General features: G+C 31.9%; 1 protein-coding gene across 1 annotated transcript in view; it reads right to left on the bottom strand.

The window, feature by feature from the left end:
* Positions 1 to 19,679, bottom strand: part of Ptx1 (pituitary homeobox homolog Ptx1) — a 173,815-nt gene that overhangs the window by 49,789 nt on the left and 104,347 nt on the right. The window lies entirely within an intron of this gene.

Here is a 19,679-nt window from a genome sequence, read left to right as displayed (position 1 = left end):
GAAAGCTCAGCGTCTCCTATTTTTGTCTGTGATTGGTACCTTTAGGACTGTTTCTCGAGAGGTGGTTCTTGTATATCTGCTATTAAGCCTATTGTAACTGGGCGCCAATTATACTGTGTTGTTAAGAAGGTAACTTACGTACAGGCGCATAAAAGAAACAGACGATCAAGGTTTCTATTCATGGCAGATTAGGTGGACTGAATCGTCTGACGGCCGTTACACGCGTGGTAGTTTTCCTATGTGAGAAGTATGGAGTAGTCAGGTGGATTTCCTCCAGTCGGTATATTACACCGTTTCTTTCTGGACATAATGTTTTTCGAGATAGGTTGGCCAGATCTAGAACTTTATTAATTCAGGTTTGTGTTCGGAGTGTAGGGCCATTGATGATTTGCGCAATGTCTTATATATATATATATATATATATATATATCTGCCTCAGCAATGAAGCTACGAAGTTGAACGTACCAAAGTAGGTAATATCGAGCCCCGGTTAGCTGAGATATTCGCTGCTAGGATGAGAATGGATGTAAGGAGAACTCTGTGGTGGGAACTGCGGTGCGGGAAGGTATAGACATTGACCTCGCTCCCGAAAGCGGAACAGAGCAGAGAGAAATATGTTTTTATTAGAGGCTTATTTAATTTGTGAATATGTTTCTTGATTTTTAAATATATCAAGAGGGGTTTGAGTAAATTGAATTGTAGGACAAAATTTTAGTTTTTACAAACATTACTTGTTAAGTTGGTATGAGGCTAGTGTTTTTGGTGTTTAGATTCGATAAAATAATGATCTGAGTGCACAGTCCAATTAAAGTTAGATAGAAGAGTTTTTGTGTGAAACCTTCGGTGTTAGAGGAAGGCGCGGGGATCGTGGTTCCACGAATCGGTTAATTTTATAGGTGAGAGTTGTAAGTTATGTTAGGTAGGTGGTCAGTTGGAACAGACCATACGAAGGCGATAGATAGTAAGGTGTATAAATACACTGATGGAAATTTCTGCCGAGGCGTTTGCATCGGTGGCATCTTACCAGAGGCCAGACTGATGATTGTGTTGTGATGTCAGTTTAGATAATCTACAAGACGACTTCTGTTAAGGCCATCAATGCTAGGAACGGACGGGGTGGTGTGGCTACCGTGATCATCACAAGGGTAGGGTGTCTTCCTCTAAAGGGTTCAGGATGTAGAAATCGTCCTGGGAGCATTTCTTTTTTTTTGAAAAATGATTTTAACCCTTTTTTGATTTTACTCGGTTTTATCTAAATGTAAGTAAAAAATTATTTATAGAAAGTTAAAAAAAAAAACCTATGATAGTAATTTCATAAATGTTTTTGATAAAAGATATCGAAACATTGATCAGCTTTTGATATTAATTATTAATTTATTTTTTTAGTTTTCTTTTTTTCCTGTGATCTCATTTAAAATAATTTAAAATAAATGAAACTATGTGCCAATATGCAACAATATAAAGGAATCTATTTATATTTAATTTTATTAAATTTATCTACTGAAACAAAGACTGCACTTCATAATGAAATACCGATGTAAGACCGGCAGAATAACTCGTTTTACACCCAGTAGAACAGAGGTTGGTTAGACTGTGTTTTATTAATTCTTTAAATATTAAACAAATTCGATTGTATTTAGTGTAAATAATTATAACTAAATTTTATATCTAATATAATTCTTATGTAAAAATTTTATGACCTTCAGTATTCGATGTATAATATAAGTAAACCGGGCATGTTTAATAAAATTCTACTTTGTATTAATTATGAATTTAATACGTCAGCCTATCTAAAATTTTAAGTATTGATTTGTTTGCCACGGTTTCATAAAATCAATAATGTGCCAATTAAATTTACCCTGGAAATATACATCCCTATTTACATAGAAATATCACTTTAATATAAATAATTGTGAGGTCAAAAATAAATTATAATTAAATTGTGTATTTGTTTATTCAGAATTACATTGAAAAACATTATTCATACAAAAAAGTAAAAACTTTTTTCTAGTTTAATAGAATTTTCAACCTTAATCAATAGGTTGAAATAAATTACAATTGAATCATACATCTTTCAAATTTTTATATACCTTATTGTTTATTTTTGTTTAGGAATGTAATTTGTGAATTAAATTTTTTATATGAAAAGTGAAACGGAATGAAAAGAAGAGGATCAAAAATACAATCATCTTTTGGGGTATGGTGAAATAACAATGTATACTCTGACTATGAAAAACGTGCACAAAATCGCTTTGCGTTTCCGTGCTTATCCGCTGTTTCTTTTTTTAAAGGAAAACTAAAAAAAAAAAAATAAAAACAATATGCCAGGATGCACTTAAGAAAAAGGGAGCATGTTTGATTCTCATCTCTCAGATTGAGAATATAAAACAAGGATTTTCTTTTCCCTCTTATTCTTCAATTACAAAATTTCAGGCTTCTTATTTCTCTTCAAATATAAGTTTTAAGTAACTCCGCTTCTATAGAATATTTTTATTTTGTATAGTCACGTGTAAAAGAAGTGGATTAAATAAATATATTTTATAAAACCTTTTGAAGATTATACTACTGTATTGGAAAAATATATCAATATTTTTTTTTCTTTCATAATAGTCCAATCATTGTGATAAATTTATTATGTAAGACAAAATAATGTAAAATATCTGCATATGTAGTTCACTGTAAGTAAAGTATTGCTTAGAAAAATAATACCACGAAGAAATTATGTATTAGAATATATAACCAAACAAAGAAACTAAATATTTTCGAATGAACTAAAAAAAATAAAAATATATTAACTATAAGCATTGGTAAAACAAACAAAATATATGTAATAAAAAAAAAGTGAATTAAATGTAAGAAAAGAGTATGTTATTACTTCGCTATAAAAAAAAAAAATAGTAAATGGTGTCTCGGCGATTCATCCGGGGGTCCCAAGTTCGTATTCCCCAAAGCAAGGCATTTTTCATACGCTACAGCATTCCATTTCCATATTCCCACGTACAAGCTCTTTTGTAAAATTCTATGATAAATTCATCAAGCAAAGAAAAAACTAATTTTAATTTGCTATGGTTTTTTTGCTATGGTTTAACTTGTCAATATCATTAAATGATTTCTTTGAAATATTTGAATTAAAAATTCCTTAATCCCCGTATCAAGCATAGTTACATAATAAAACAAAGCAAGTCAAGGTCAACGTAATGGTTACGTTAATTTGAGAACCAACCAAAGTTTTTCAACGAATTTGTAATATAGATATTTTTTATTTAGTGCTCTAAGTAAATTTGTCTCATCTTGTTTGACTAATTTGTCAATTCAAGAAATACAATTAAAATTTTAGTATTTTACGATTTAAATATTTACGTTGAATAAACATAAAAATTTACGTTCATTAAATTTCCAAATTAAGCCTAAAAATTTGATTTTTTAGGCAAAACGTATTTTCTAATACTAAACATTTTAGCGGAAAATAAGGGAAAATAATCCCTTATTTTCTTTAGAGAAGGTAGAATGTTACTAATAAAATGCTTGTTCAGAATTTTTTTTTTAAATTAACAGTAAACTTTTGGCTGTTTATAATTTGATATTTTTTACTCTTTAAATTGCCAAGAATGTTTTGTGCTAGTAATATCAAATGATCCATAATTTAAAAAAAATTTAAACCGTGTTAAGAGAAAAATTGGCAAAAATTTAGTTAAGAAGAAATTCGTTAGAAATTAACTTTTCATTTTACTCTAAATGATAAAAATTACAATAGCCAATTAATTCCTACAATATAAAAACTCGGGTATATTATTACAGCTCCATTACCTCTATAGTTATAAAGTAATTCACGAAGAATACAACTTTCAAAACATGTTCTACTGCAAAAAATAAAGAAAGCTCGTGTAAACTTTGGAGCGGAAATGCTTCGTTAGCAAACGTCGTCTGGCGAAAGATTTCGCTCTGACTTCTGCGTTTTGTGTAAAATTAAGCAGACTATAATTCTTGAGATCCAAGTTAAGGGATAATTTAATGGTTTTATATGAAATGTGACCTGAACAAAACTATATTTTTAGTAGTTTTCGAGAAATCTAGGGTGAAAGACAAAAGACTGGGGTCGAAAAACACGCTATTTTACGTGTGGCGTAAAATAGTTTTCTTAAATGGGTAAAAAGCAAATAAAACTTTTTAGAGAATTTGATTCTGAGTAAAATCGTATAAATAAAATCCACAGAAACAAAATTCAAAGAAACTAAATACGTAAGAATGTCGAAGTTTTATATGAAATATTTCATGCGAATTTATAAAAAAAATAATTTTTAATTAGCTTTAAAGATATCTAATTATTTGTTTTAAGTTTTATGGTTTATTTTTCTAAAATATATAATTATTTTATTTTGTTATATTGAACATTTGTTTAATAGTTAGTTAAAATTTTGTTACGTTTTGTTTTTAATAAACTTCAAAATTCTAAGTTTGTATTTAGTTTCAGTGGTCTGTATTTATACCATTTCAAGAATTTTTTTCAATTTCTCAGGTCAGATTTCATATTGTACATTTAAATTTACTCCTTATTTTGGATCCCAAGAGTTACGGTCTGGCTTAATTTTACTGAAGGTGCAGAAATCAGGGCGAAATCTGTCGCTATCTGATACTAGTTAATGAAGCTTTTATGAACTATATTATTTATTTTCATCAAAAGAACATGTCTGATAGTTTGTTACATTATTCATGAATCACTTGTATATATTTATTTATTTTTGTAAGTTATGATGTAAGTTACAATTTATCAATTAAATTATTTTGTGTATTTATTCATGTAATATTTTATTATCAAATACATTAAAAATCATGGAAATTGCAATTTTTTTCAGTCTTTCCTACTAACTATACTTTTGAACGTCGTTATTTTTTAAGGAATTTTCATAGATAAATTAATATATGTTTTCACATATTTTAAATATATATATTATTTATAATCACATCAACAATTAAAGTTATTAGCGACTCATCAATATCTGTGTGAATGTATCGGTATAAGTGTATTCTTGAATAGACTCAGGCTGACCATTCCTGAGACGTGTGGTTAATTGAAACCCAACCACCAAAGAATCCGAAATCCACGATCTATTATTCAAATCCGAATAAAAGCAACTACCTTTACTAGGATTCGAACGTTAAAACTCTCGATTTCAAAAATCTGTTGATTTACGATAAAATGTTTTACCACTAGACCAGACCAACCCACCGGGTCTTTAAATATTTGGTTTATTTTTTTATACGAGGCTCGACTGATATATTTTCCACACTAGCATGCTACATGGAGACAAAAGGTACTATCAAGTTGGGCGTGGCAGCACATGGTAGCTAAAATTCCCCTCTACAAACCTGCGATAATGCGTTGAAATCCGTTTACCAGTTTGTTTCCAGTAGCAGTTAAAATGGAGTCGAGAACGGAGAATATGTAAACACGATTAAAACAACGCGCACTGAACGAATTTTTAACAGCAGAAAATGTGAAGCCTACGAATATTTTTCATCGTTTAAAAGCGGTTTAGGGTAGTGAATTGGTTTTTTTTTGCATTTCTCCCGCCACCACCCCATTCGGTCGCCCTAAAGCATAATACCGAATGTCTATGCCACATACAGCTACTAAGCCACAAAACAGTTTAGCGACCAGTGTCATAAATAGCTCCTAGAGCTTACCTAACAGCGTGAGCGGACTAAGCGCGGTGCCATCCACCACCGGCTTATGTGTCCCAACCACTCACTTGTCATATATTTACTAAAATGTGTAGGCACACCCCGTCAACCACTAAAAATATATATGACATCCATAATAAAATTATTTCGTCTAAGCAGCAATTCGATGCCACGCCTAGGTCACTGAATGCCAGCAAGTACCTTTCTACCATATTAAAGTGCTTGGAGCCTTAATTGGCTTGTGGTCAGCCATATATCTCTAGATATGCTATGCTTCCCACAGCAGTGCGGTAGGAGTCTTTGTCTTAAGTAAACTACTGATGTCGGTTGAACATAGCAACCGCATCATGGAACTCCCACACGTCCAACAATGCGGCTCTCGTCGCATTGACTTGCTTGTGAGTGACCAATTTTCCCATTGACCTCTAAGTTCCAGGGCGGCCAGGTCTCTGGCTCCCCCAAGAGCAGGGCAGTCAAACATCAGCTGTTCATTTGACTGGACCTCCACACAGACGCACAGCTCATCACCTGCCAGGCGGAACCGAAACATATATTGTTTCAAATTAACATGGCTGGTGACCACTTGGGCATTGCCGTTGCCCTTAAAAACGAACTCGAGGCATACCATCCACCCAGATCCCGTAAAAACTTGTACAGGGATCTTCCCTTAGTCGTGGTGTTCCATTCCAGCGGCCATACTTCCATTGCGAGGCTCTGCAGTCTCTTCCGCAGGAGGGATATGGGCAACTAAACGAAATTTAGATTCGGTGCATTGTGATCACCATTCCGTTCCGGTACTGGCCCAGCCCGAAACCGAATCCCAAATACCTCGGCCTCCTGGCCTCTTTGCAAATCCCAACATGGCTGCCCGAACTTTCACCACTAAATCGATTGGGAGAGCCTTTCCTAATATTACGGTAATGAAACTGTTGACAGGAGTATTGTGAACAGGTGGGCATTGAAATTTCGCTAATGTGAAGATAGCAAAGTGACAATTGAAAACGCACATCGCAGCGGACGACAAGTTTCTGTGACTGACGAGAATCATCGAAAGGAGGCGGACGATTTGTTTCAAAGTGGCCGGCGAATCACCCAACAACGCATCGCTATTCGGTTAGGCATATCTAAAGAACTAGTAGGCCATATTATTGAGCAATTGGGTTACCGTAAAATCTGTGCATGATGGGTACTGCGCAAATTCTCTGATGGCTCTCCGCAAGCAAGTTTGAGCCTATTCTGCATCCATTTGGCTTCGTGCTACTTCCATTTCTTCTCTCATTTCAAGAGGGATTTCAAAGGTAATCGTTGCATTACCGACGATGAGGTGAAGGAAGCTGTTGCCACTTGGATCCGAATAAAACCGCCAGAAGTTTTCACTGATGGAACGCAAAATGTTTCACAGGTTGGGGAAAGTATATCAGAGTAAACGGGGATTATATTGAAAAATAAATACTACATTTTGTAGCTAACGTATTGTATTTTATTTACTTTTTATTTCATTCCCATATCTCTATTCATTCCCGTGCTACGCATATATGTACAAAATTTATCAGCCGAGCCTCATATATGAAAACCGCTATTATTGTCGATCGAATTAATAAACTTCGGAGATCTTTACGTTAACATGATAAAATTGACTTTTGTAAAAACTACTTTCAATTGAAAACATTTAATAAACTTTCTCATTGAATTGTAACAATTTACGTTGGATTGTTATCTTTTTATAAACTAATAATTTAAAATACTTCATATCAACGTAAGTTTTAAAAATATATACCTTTTTTCTAAAAAGATTTAACGAATTATTTAATAATTAAATTCTTCTTTGATTTACCCATTTATTAAAGCAATTTAATTAAGAATTTTTCCGCGAAACCAGGAAAAGAGGATCGAAGAGAAAAATGTACATATATTTACAGTCAATTAAATAATAAAAGATTAAACAATGAAGGAAAACTGATCATCTTTCTATACTAGAGATTAAGTGATAATAAAAAGTGAGCAATCTTTTATAGGATACTCCTCCTTAACTGACAATTTAATTTCGTTTAGCTTACAAAATTTGTTATTTATTCACTTGTTTACTTAGTGTTTTTTTTTAATAAAATTTTTATCTGTTTTCGTATTAATAAACTTAATTAACAAACAAACATTTTATCATATTCTAATATAAAAAATATTTGCATATAAATTAATTGATTACAATATTGATATGAATCATCATTTATAATTAATCAAATATTGATACATCTAATCAAGTTTTCCAATGAAAAATCTCAATCATTTATTTTAATCTATAATATATTTCATTTAATGAGGTTATTCGATAGCAAAATGAATAACATATAGTTTTTGCTAAAAATAGTTTTTGTATAAAACTATTGTAGTTTTTTGTTAAAAATAAATATTTATTTTCCTTGTAATTTAATAATTGAACAACATATGCATGTATTATGTGTGAATTAAATAATTTATGGTATAAGTTTTGGGTACCACCCAAAAGTAAAATTTATTAAAATAAATATAAATTATATTAATAGAATAATTTTCAAATTCTTATGCCTAACCAGATCAAAAATGTCTGTAATTAATTTTTGGTATTGTATCTCAAATATTTTGCTTAGCTCTTTCCTTATCTTTTAAAGTATTAAATATTATTGAAAATGAATATAATTCCTTTTCATTAATTAAACCTACTCGGATATTTCTTTTTCAATTTACAAAATATTTTTATCTCATTTATCGCCCCAATAAACGACGATTTATTACGATAAATGAATAACTATTTAATTGTTACTCGCATCTACTAATAATTGTGGACGAGTGATTATTCATAAACTTTTGATGAATTGCAGTTAATTGGGGATTCAATATTTAGTGTAAAAAAAGAATTTCTTAGGATTTTCGATAACTTTTACTGATTATAGGGAATTAACAAACAAGATCACTCTCACTCTCTCTCTCTCTCTCTTTCTGTTTAGCCTCCGGAACCACAGTAAGGTATTACTTCAGAGGATGAATGAGGATGATATGTATGAATGTAATGAAGTGTAGTCATGAACAGTCTCAGGTTTTCTTTTTTTATATAGAGGTAGAGGAACCGCATTTACGGGAGCCTTGTAAGTTTCGGGCTAGCTAACAGGTCCGCTTATGCAAATCGCTTATGTTGTTAGTTTCAGGTTGACCATTCATGAAATGTGTGTTTAATTGAAATCCAACCACCAAAGAACACCGGTATCCGCTATCTAGTATTCAAATTTGTGTAAAAGTAATTGCCTTTACTAGGATTTGAACCTTAGAACTCTTGACTTCGAAATCAGCTGATTTGCGATAACGAGTTCACACTAGACTAACCCAGTGGGTTAACAAACAAGACCTGGCTTATTTTAAGAGAAACATATATTAATGCAGGTCTAACATTAATAGAATTTTATATTACTATGAACTATTACACAATAATCGTATAGCGATTAAAATACTGTTTACCGTAATACATTATTTTAATATATTCTACTTCGAATTTAATTTTTGCACAAAATAATGAGATGTTTTCAAAAATATTTTTTAAGATATTCATTTGGGGGGGGGGGCAGGACGATTTTTTTTATCTTACTTATTGCATCTCTTCTATAAATGAACACATTTATTAAATTATCCTTTCCTCTTTCCTCCCTCTCAACTCTCTCTCTCTCTCACTCTCTCTTTATCTACATATCTATCTGTCTTCATCTAAAAGTACAAATATATCCACAAAACACGATCGGTTAGATACATTCTCACATCCAGATGTTCTTGGATTCTTAATAGACAGTAGACTCAGTAGAGTATCGATAAGAGAGGTAACTACAGATATGTCAGATTAAAATGTCAGAAGGTAGTTTAAAAAGAGTATAATTGAAGAGGCATGATAGAATGTTTTATGATGTTCCGACATTTAACTGATCGATCATTGTCATGACAGTGGTCTTCGATTCATTGTCGGTTCCTTTGCAGATAAACCGGAACTTCACACGTATAATTAAATGTTGACACGTTTACTCAAGCGGTTTTAAACATAGATAAAAACTCATCAATGTCTATACGTTGCTTTTATAAAAATAAAATATATTTTTTTATTCACAGGTAATAATTTCATTTATTGTTCTACATACGTAATTGGCTTATTTTTGAAGTACTGTTTTATTATCGCGATAACTATTATCTTCTTTTTTTAACTAAATGTGAATTGGATTATTGTGAAATAATTGAAAAATTATTGCTTTACCATGATGTACTTAATTATATTATGTGATAACAAATCACAGTTATACTCGTATGAAGGCTTATTATTCTATCAAATCGCATTCCTTAATTAAATGTGACCTCCTTCAGTTAACTTAATTAACTTCAATTTTATTATTTGGATTTTTTTTTATAAAAAAACATTTTGTCATTATCGACTTTTAACACAAAACTTGAAAAAATAAAAAACTTTGCAAAAAACAATAAAAGTAATAAGAGATATTCATTTTTAAACATTAATTAAAAAAAATTAGTAAACCACATATATATTTTTTTAATATACCAGTGATTAATATGAAAGAAAATTGTAACTGTACTAGTAGTAGTAGTGAACTAATACTTAATTTTGGGGAAAATATAACCGGTTAGTTTACATAAAATTAACCCACCAGGTTGGTCTAGTGGTGAACGCGTCTTCGCAAATCAGCTGATTTGAAAGTCGAGAGTTCCAGCGTTCAAGTCCTAGTAAAGGCCTTTACTACTCTTATACAGATTTGAATACTAGATCGTGGATACCGGTATTCTTTGGTGGTTGGGTTTCAATTAACCACTTATCTCAGAAATGGTCGACCTGAGACTGTACAATACTTACACTTACTCATACATATTACTTACTCATACAAATCATCCTCAATTATCCTCTGAAGTAAAACCTGACTGTAATTCCCGGAGGGTAAACAGGAAAAAATTACGTTTACATAAAATTAAACTGAAACAAAAATTGTGAAAAAAGTAACAAATGATTGTTTTAATTTCAAGGATCTTATTGTAATTTTTGATGAGTCGATTAGGTGTACAAAATTGAAAAAAAATTGCGTTTATGCTTAAATCATAAATTTTACCTTAAGTATAAAATATATCACTTAAATTTTGTGCCATAAATCAAAAGAATATAAAAATTATTTATACGTTTTCTTTAGCTACTTTTTCAACTTTTTTTTATTGTTTGTTTTTATTGTTTGCATCAACAATAAGAATCATTAGCGACTTAAATAAAACTAAGTGTTCATACGTAATTAGCCAATAAATACCAAAAACTCGTTATCAAATATCGAAACAGGAACATGACTACTAAACTATTTTCATTATGCACACAGAACTCCGTAAGGGTTTCACATAAGGAAAACCGCTAAATTGAGTTTTTCATCCCACTATCAAAGTGAAACCGCAACAGTCTTTTGACACATTTCTTTCGGTTGAACAAACTCTTCACATGTGAACGCAGGTTTAATTGACGACGAATACTCTCGAACGTTGAGCAATCTAAGAGTAAGTGATTCACGAACCGTTTAACATGCCACGCTTCACAGTTTTATTGAAAATAGCCAAACAGATGGACGTTTAGCTTTGCCTGTCTAATCCTCAGCCGCGTTAGGATGACTTGGTTTCTTCGTTGTTTGGTGAAAGCTTTCTCAAAACATTCTCCCGGATGCCACGTAAGGTCGTGAAAGAACTCAGTAGCCCGAACTTAATCCATTGAGTAGTTTGACACGGACTGCTTTCATGAAGTCGTTATCGCACGTCAATTCCAATCGGAGGAGATTTATTGCCGCTTTCTTGGCTGCCTCATAAGCTTGTTCGTTCCGGAGGATGCCGCAACGACGCGGGATCCATACGAATACCATCTTCTTTATGACACCCTTTCTTTATGACACTCTTAGTACCTTTTCTGACACCCATATTGAAACAGAAACATGACCACTAGATAACCCTATGATCCACTAGACCCACAAGACCCACTAGATGATCCTATGACTCTTTATGGAACCCTTTATGATAAATTTCATGAATTTATGATAAATTTGAACGATAAGCTCAGTTCGTCTGCCTTTAAGCAGTTTCAGATTTTGTTTGTTGAAATTTTCAAAGTTGAAGCTTATGATTCTCTGTGGTTGGTGAGGGATGTGTAAAAAATAATAGAAATTTTGGGAGAAGATAAAATTCTCCCTTTCACAAAACTAACTCAATTTGCAATGTTAAATGACAGACACAGTAGAAATATCTTCGTTAATTTTTTACAAACTATTTTTTATGAATAAATTAAGGCATTGAGAAAAAGCCTGTAAAATGAGAATTTCTTATTATGGTTGAAACTTTCTAAAACGTTAAACTAAATCGATACGTCTTATTTTTTATACATTGTACTCAACTGAGACGGTTGTTAATTATGCTGGGAATGAGTAATACTGGAAAAACTAATTTAAGAAAAAAAAACATATTTTTTTAAAAATTTCTGGAAGCATTTGTTTAGAAACTGAAGAGATTTTTTAATTGAAATAGTAAAATTTATAAAACTGATAGACTATTTATTAATATCGCACACAGAAGGAATATTTTCTCATATTATCTGATAAAGTATAATTTGCTTATAACTTTAATCAAGATTACTATCTCTAATCCTTATAAACATATATTTTATTTTTACTTATTTGGATCTGATTTACTTATTTATACCCTGTCCCTATAGACAGGGTATAAATAAGTCGATTAGATCTGACCATGAAATTGAGTCAACTAACTCGGTAAAGTTTTTTATTTCGTATTCTCAGAATTCAAAACAAATAAAATTAAATATACCTTTGACAGAAATTTTTTTAAATTTCCAAAGGCAATTCCTTATTTCATCTTGCGGGGATAATTTTTTTTTATAGCTTGTGCTTTATGGATGCATATAAATAAAACATTTCACGGGTTAAGGATTATATATAATAAAATTTGAAACAACTTTTTATAAAATTTTTTTTTTAATTTAAATTGTATTTTATTTAACTAAGCCTTCCGTTTTTGGATAACTGATAAGATATAGAGTTCCATCAGCAACACCTGATAATTCTGATTGTTACAAATAGGAAAGAATATTCACATGGATATTCACAAACAAGCAATCACAAACAATGCAGATATGAAAGAAGAATGGATGTTTGTGGCATTTAATATTAGTATCTGATGAATAATTATAATATTTTCTAATTTAATAAATGCATTAATCAATTCTTATAAATACAGACAATTTCTATTATATAAAGCTACTTTTAAGATAGGTTATTTTAAAGTTAATATGCTTTAATACGTAGAGCACACGTTACTTTAATATTATCTTGTCCTTCACGTAAAATCCACAATAAAATTATCTCAAAATATTAAAGTATTTAATTGTATTATTATAAATTAGCCTATTTATAACAAGTAATGAATTAAATTGCTTTATTTTCGATTTAAATTTATTTATTTTATTCCCATAACCAAAATTAATTCAGAAAATATAATAAATACAGTGTCTTTATTTAACCGTTCATTAATAAGACCAGTTAATTATATATTTTTTTTAACTAATCACTTTATAACGTTAAGTTATATAACTATGTTATAACCAAATAACAGTAATTCATGGAATGTGGCCCCGTATTAAAAGACTTACTATAAGCATTCTTAAATATTGATATTTGTTATTAATAAAAGTCTACGGGCCACGCAATTTGTGTTTGTTTTTCTTAATATGTGATTATGTATTTAGCCATCCTTCTGTTGTTTAAATATAATGACACGTGTATGGATAGATTATTTAATAACTATTACTTTTCTTCACAACTGTTATACAGGTCGAAGGCTACAAACACGTTTGATATTTTACATATTTTATGTACCACATCTTAACTTTGATGTTTTAGTACGTAATTAAAATTGTTTATTAGTGAAGTTATTTTGAATGTAAGATGTGTCTTTTTATTTTTTACTATTATTTCATTTTATTAAGTAATGTGGTAAAATGAAAATATTAAAATAAGTAAGTGAATTATAACAAATATCATTGTGGATTCAACATATTTTCTCGGTCAGTAATTATTTTCCTAAAAATTATAATTGGGTAATATAATTTTATTCTAATAAAGTGAAAAAAAAAGGACCAAAGATAAATAGTATTTCTTACAACGCTATTCTGATTTAACTATCGAAATTAATTCTTTTTTATTTAAAATTAGGCAAACAAAAAATATAATTTTTATTTTTTAAAGAAATCTCTATAACCTATTTTAAATGAATTTGAACATAATAAATAACATGATAACTATGTTGTGCGTTATTTATTCATAATTTAATTACACTTGCATTCTAATTAATATATAAGCTAGACAGTAAAACTTTAAAGGATAAGAATCCTGCTTTATTGGTTTGAATTTTTACTATAGATATTTTACGTTTTTGATTTGAAGGTGGAAAATTATGTTTATCACGTAAAGCGTATACATCTACCGTATCAAATTTTATTATAACATTATTATTATTATTATTTTTTTTTTTATGAAAGAGAGGGCATCAACAGCTAGGGTTATTAGCCCGGAGGAAATTGTAGATATGAAAAGATGCCATACCTGATCGGGATTCGAACGCGGGACCTCCGCACGAAATGTCGATACGCTACCTATTCAGTCACGGAGGTTGGCATTATTATTATTATTACTATTATTGTTGTTATTAGGTACAAAAAGGGTAGATTATAAAATCTAAAAATTAGCAAATGTTTAAAATATTTGATGTTCTCTTATATAAAGAATTTTGATAAAAATATATTATTCATAATTTAAATTACAAATATTTGAACTATTATTACTCTTGTTATTTATTTAATTAGATAAAACGATTCGATTAATTAATTTCTTTTCGATATAGTGAAAGTGTAATAAGTTGTAATCTAGTAAATACATGAGCTATGCTTTTGATCATAGAAAAGTAAAGTTTAGTTTTAAACGCCTTATTTGTATTTTAATTAAGTTGAGGTATTAAAGGAATTGAAAGTAAACAATCTTTTATAGCTAAATGTGGATAAATTATATAAACTAAACATTTTTCCCAAATTGTTTTTCTTGCATTTATAGTACGGGAAATTTTCTAAAACTGTTACTTAAAAATATTTCTCCTGAGTAAATACAGGCACATAGCTAGGATGTTTTTTCGGAGGGGGGTAAGGGGATTAATGATGATGATGATGATGATGGTGATTAAATAATAATAATAATAATGAAAATCATATTGAAACGGTTTTTTTTCATTATTGCACTTGAAAAATACAAAACATATGCTTACATTTAATACATTATTTACTACGCAAATAAGAATCATAATGTTAGTATATATATATATACGAGGTGTGATCAAAAAATACGGTGAATGAATTTTTATACCGGCAACTGCCGGCGCTGCATCCATATGCTGTAATTTGTCCAATAGCGTGATCAACTGAGACAGGTAGGGACAAGTTGTAACACGTTCGAGCTTGCCAGTCAGCTGCCAGAGCCGTTAGAGTGAGGTTGTGTTTATCGTGTCTGTCGCGCAACATGGTTTTTGAACAACGCATTAACATTAAGTTTTGTTTTAAGTTGCAAAAGAGTGCCAAAGAAGCTCATGAAATGTTAGAATCGGTGTACAGCGATAATGTGGTAACTTTGAAGACTGTGTACAAGTGGTATGACCGATTTAAAAACGGAAATGAGTCTGTTGAAGACGAGCAGCGTGCGGGACGTCCAGTAACCTCAAAAACAGTTGAAAACGTGCAAAAAGTGGAAACAATGGTTCGTTCAAACAGGCGAATGACTATTCGAGAGCTATCGGAAGATCTTAACATGTCGTACGGATCCGTTCAAAGCATTTTAACTAACGAATTGCAAATGAGACGAGTGAGTGCAAAATTTGTTCCCAGACTTTTGAGTGATGAACAGAAGGGAAATCGTGTGCCAGTTTGCACGGAGTTGAAGGGTCGTCTTCATGCAGATCCGAAATTCATGGCCAAAATTGTAACTGGAGATGAAAGTCGGGTCTATGGCTATGACCGTGAGACCAAAATGCAGAGTTCCCAATGGAAAACCTGTTCATCTCCTCGCCCTAAAAAGGCACGTCAGTCAAAATCCAACATCAAGTTCATGCTCGTTGTTTTTTTCGATAGTGAGGAGATAGTGCGATCAGAGTTCGTTCCAAGGGGAACAACTGTAAACTCTGAATTTCATAAGGGTGTACTGCAACGTTTGCGAAACGAAGTACGAAGAAAGCGACCAGAAAAATGGACCAATGGCTTCCTTCTTCACCACGACAACGCGCCGTGTCACACCTCGCTTCTCATTCGCGTGTTTTTGGCCGAAAAAAGTGTTTCTGTCTGTCCACATCCGCCATACTCAACGGATTTAGCACCATGCGACTTTTGGCTCTTCGCAAAAATTAAAACTGTGCTTAAAGGAAAACGTTTTGACACCATTGCTGACATTGAGAGGGCCACGACCGAGCAGCTGAAAGCCCTTCCGAAAGACGCCTTCCAGAAATGCCTCCAGTCATGGAGTCAACGTTGGGATAAGTGCATTGCTAGCCAAGGACAGTACTTTAAAGGAGATTAAATCGATTTCTATGAAACCTTATTACTTTTTTTTAATAAAAAATTATACACCGTATTTTTTGATCACACCTCGTATATATATATATATTTTTTCATAATCCACACTTATACTTCACACTCATACATTTACATTCCAACAAAAGTTATGAATTATTGGAAAGCTAGTCATCGATTTTTCTTTCTCGCCGTAGTATCTAAAACTTCATCAAGAATAAGAGTAATATCTCTGTGCACTGGCAAAGAAACTAACGTACTTTACCTTCCATCCCCCGACTTGTTACACGCAATCGTTTTGAGACTCTTCATTGTGAAGAATAAGCGTTCATTAGTACATGTTTTTACCGGAAGAGTCACTAAAATTTGCAAGAGATAATGGATATTCAGCAAATATTCTTTATTGCAGTGATTCAATACTTCAATCACATTTAGATCGCATTTTAAATTTGATAACTTTATCTCCTCGCACCAAATAAAATGCTTAGCTTGGAAGACAGATTCAGATCATTTATTATCATCATACAAGTAATACATAGCTAAAATATTTCGTTCATCCACTTTTCCAAGATAGTTGAACCTGGCAAAAGAAATTGAAAACTTTTTGGAGATTCTTGGAATGCCGTCTAGCTACCTATGCATGTGTTTGAAACGCGATAAGCAAGTGTTGTATTTCTGGTTTGCGGGAAATCCTCAGTAATAAATTATTTTTATTATTATTGCGTCAGAGAGAGCGCGGAACTCACACCACGTCGAGTAACGGCGTTCTCTTGCAGGGCCGAGTAACGGCGGTTTAAGGAATATCGGAGGGGATTAATAAGCAGGGAAATGATTATATACCGATTTATCTCAAATTTTGTGAAATAATTTTGAGGTAGGAGCTGAAGCCCTCATCGCCCGACAATTTCGGCGGAGTATAGTCGCCTGGGCCACATATTCACTACGTACGTGAAATACTTAAGTAAATTCATACATTTCCAATATTATAAAATTTATAGCTATTTCCAATTTCATTAAATTTGTTAATATTTCTTTTCTAACCTAATTAATATTGCTATTTTCAAGACTACTAATTTTTATAATTCTGATTACTCCTAATCCTATTTATATTGAAATATTACCGTAATTATTTGATAGAACTTCGTTAACTAAGGTGTAACCAATTTTACATCGGTAATCAGCAGTCGTGCGTTAAACAGCTTTGAAACTGTCTGGAACGGCACCGTAACTTTTATTAACTTAAATATTTTTCTGATATTGTATTAAAAGTTCTTACTTCTAGCTCGGATTATAATTAAAATTATTTTCACATCCGCATCGAAAAGATGCAAAAAGATGAATTGCAAATTTAAATAACGATAAGACTTTTAAAGGGAAGATTTTTAACAATAACTCAATACCACAACTTATAATAAGTATTTATTCTTTAAATTACGAATGAATTAAGAATAAACAAAAGATGAATGCGACATAAATTATAGTTTACAAACTAAAACAAAGTACGGAAATTAATTTATACAGGAAACTAAATCTTTTTAATACACGCATAGAAGTCAGAATGTCTCTTTGTAAAAATTTGTACAAAATGAATTTAAAAATAAGATGAATGAAGCGGTATTCATAATAAAATTAGAAATATAATTCAATAATATTTTCAGGAGATGTTATAACAACAAAAATTACAGAATTCAACGTAAATACTTATTTACTTAATAAAAAATAACATGGTAATAAATAAATAATTACATATTCCATACTCTAGTCGGCACAAAATAATATTGTAACAAGACCGGTATAACAGACCTGAGTAACGGATATCTGGCAATTAAGAAGAAAGTAGTAGAAATTATAATAATGGGAGGGATTCAGAATGGGGCTAAAAGAGACCCCTTTAGTAAAGGTAACATGTCCGTTTTACAATCGTCATTAGTAATACTGCCCACTGACACATCTAAACAAATGTTGTTTCATGAGAAGAGTAGATCCAGGTTAGAAATGCATAGGAATGAAAGGGCTCGGTCGATTGTTCTCACGCTCAACTGGGTCCTGAAAATAAAGAAGATTCCCGGGAGTATAAATATTCCGGAGAAGACCAGTTGACAATCGTCTGCGAGATGTGAGTCTGCAAGCAGAGTTCTGACAGATGTTAATCTAAGCGAGACGTTATAATCGCCTGTGGAGAGGCTGCAGAACCTCACGATGGAAGTATGACAGCTGGAATGGGACACCACGGCTAAGGAAAGAGCCCTGTACAAGTTTATACGGGATCTGGAGGGATGGTATGCCTAGACTTCGTTTTAAGGGCAACGGGTGCCCAGGTGCTCCCTGGGAAAATTGGCCACTCACATGTGGCGAGAACCGCACTGTCGGACCGTGTGGGAGTTCCTAGTTGCGGTTGCTTTGTTCAACCGGTATCCACAGTTTGCTTAAGAGAAATACTCTTACTGCATTGCCATGGAAAGCTAACCCTGAATATGGCTGATCACCAGTCAATTATTATAGCTCCAAGCGCTATAAAATGAGGTACTTGCTGGCATTCAGCAACCTAGGCGTGGCATCGAATTGCTGCTTAGACGAAATAATTTTATTATGATGTAATTTATATTTTTAGTAGTTAACGGGTTGCGCCTGCCCATTTTAGCAAATATATGACAAGTGAGCGATTGGGAAACGTAAGCCAATGGTGTATGGCACGGCGCTTAGTCCGCTCACGCTGTTAGTTAAGCTCTATGAGCTATGTTAGGATACTGGTCTCTAAACTGTTCGAGGCTCAGTTGCCGTTTGTGGCACAGACATTCAGTCTTATGCTTTAGGGCGACCGAAGGGGTGGTGGCGGGAGAATTGCCAAACAAAAAGAAATAAAAAAGAGAGACGTTATGAAGTCAGTCTGCAGACTGCGGCGAGGAGAGTCTGCGAGAGAGTACTACGATATAGGAGTTATTTTGCGAATAGGTCAGTGAAGAAGCTAAATCCTAGTGAATTAAGTTCAACGCGAATACAAGTAATTCCAGTACATAAAAACAAGAAATGGTTCGGTGAGTTACTGTTATACTATAAGTGGAAGAAGTAATGTACTAAATTTCATTCATAAATTATTAGGGTACTTTTATTTGTGAAAAGCAATGAAAGAACTATTTGCAGTGAAAGAAATTGATATTTGTCTTATCTATTGTATTATTGTTGTAAATACAAGACTAGCGGTCATGCTAATGCCTTTTGTCAGTGGGACCGAATTGTATTTAACTACCTGTAAATAAATCCTGACGATTACTTCAAATTATGTTTTGTATGTAATCGCTGTTATTATTATTCACATTTATTATTATATTATTTTGTTTATTAT

The sequence above is a fragment of the Lycorma delicatula genome, chromosome 3 (genome assembly GCF_047948215.1).
Source record: "Lycorma delicatula isolate Av1 chromosome 3, ASM4794821v1, whole genome shotgun sequence".
Classification (NCBI taxonomy): domain Eukaryota; kingdom Metazoa; phylum Arthropoda; class Insecta; order Hemiptera; family Fulgoridae; genus Lycorma; species Lycorma delicatula.
Note: the sequence above shows the minus strand (reverse complement) of the source record. Positions and strands in the feature narration are given on the sequence as shown.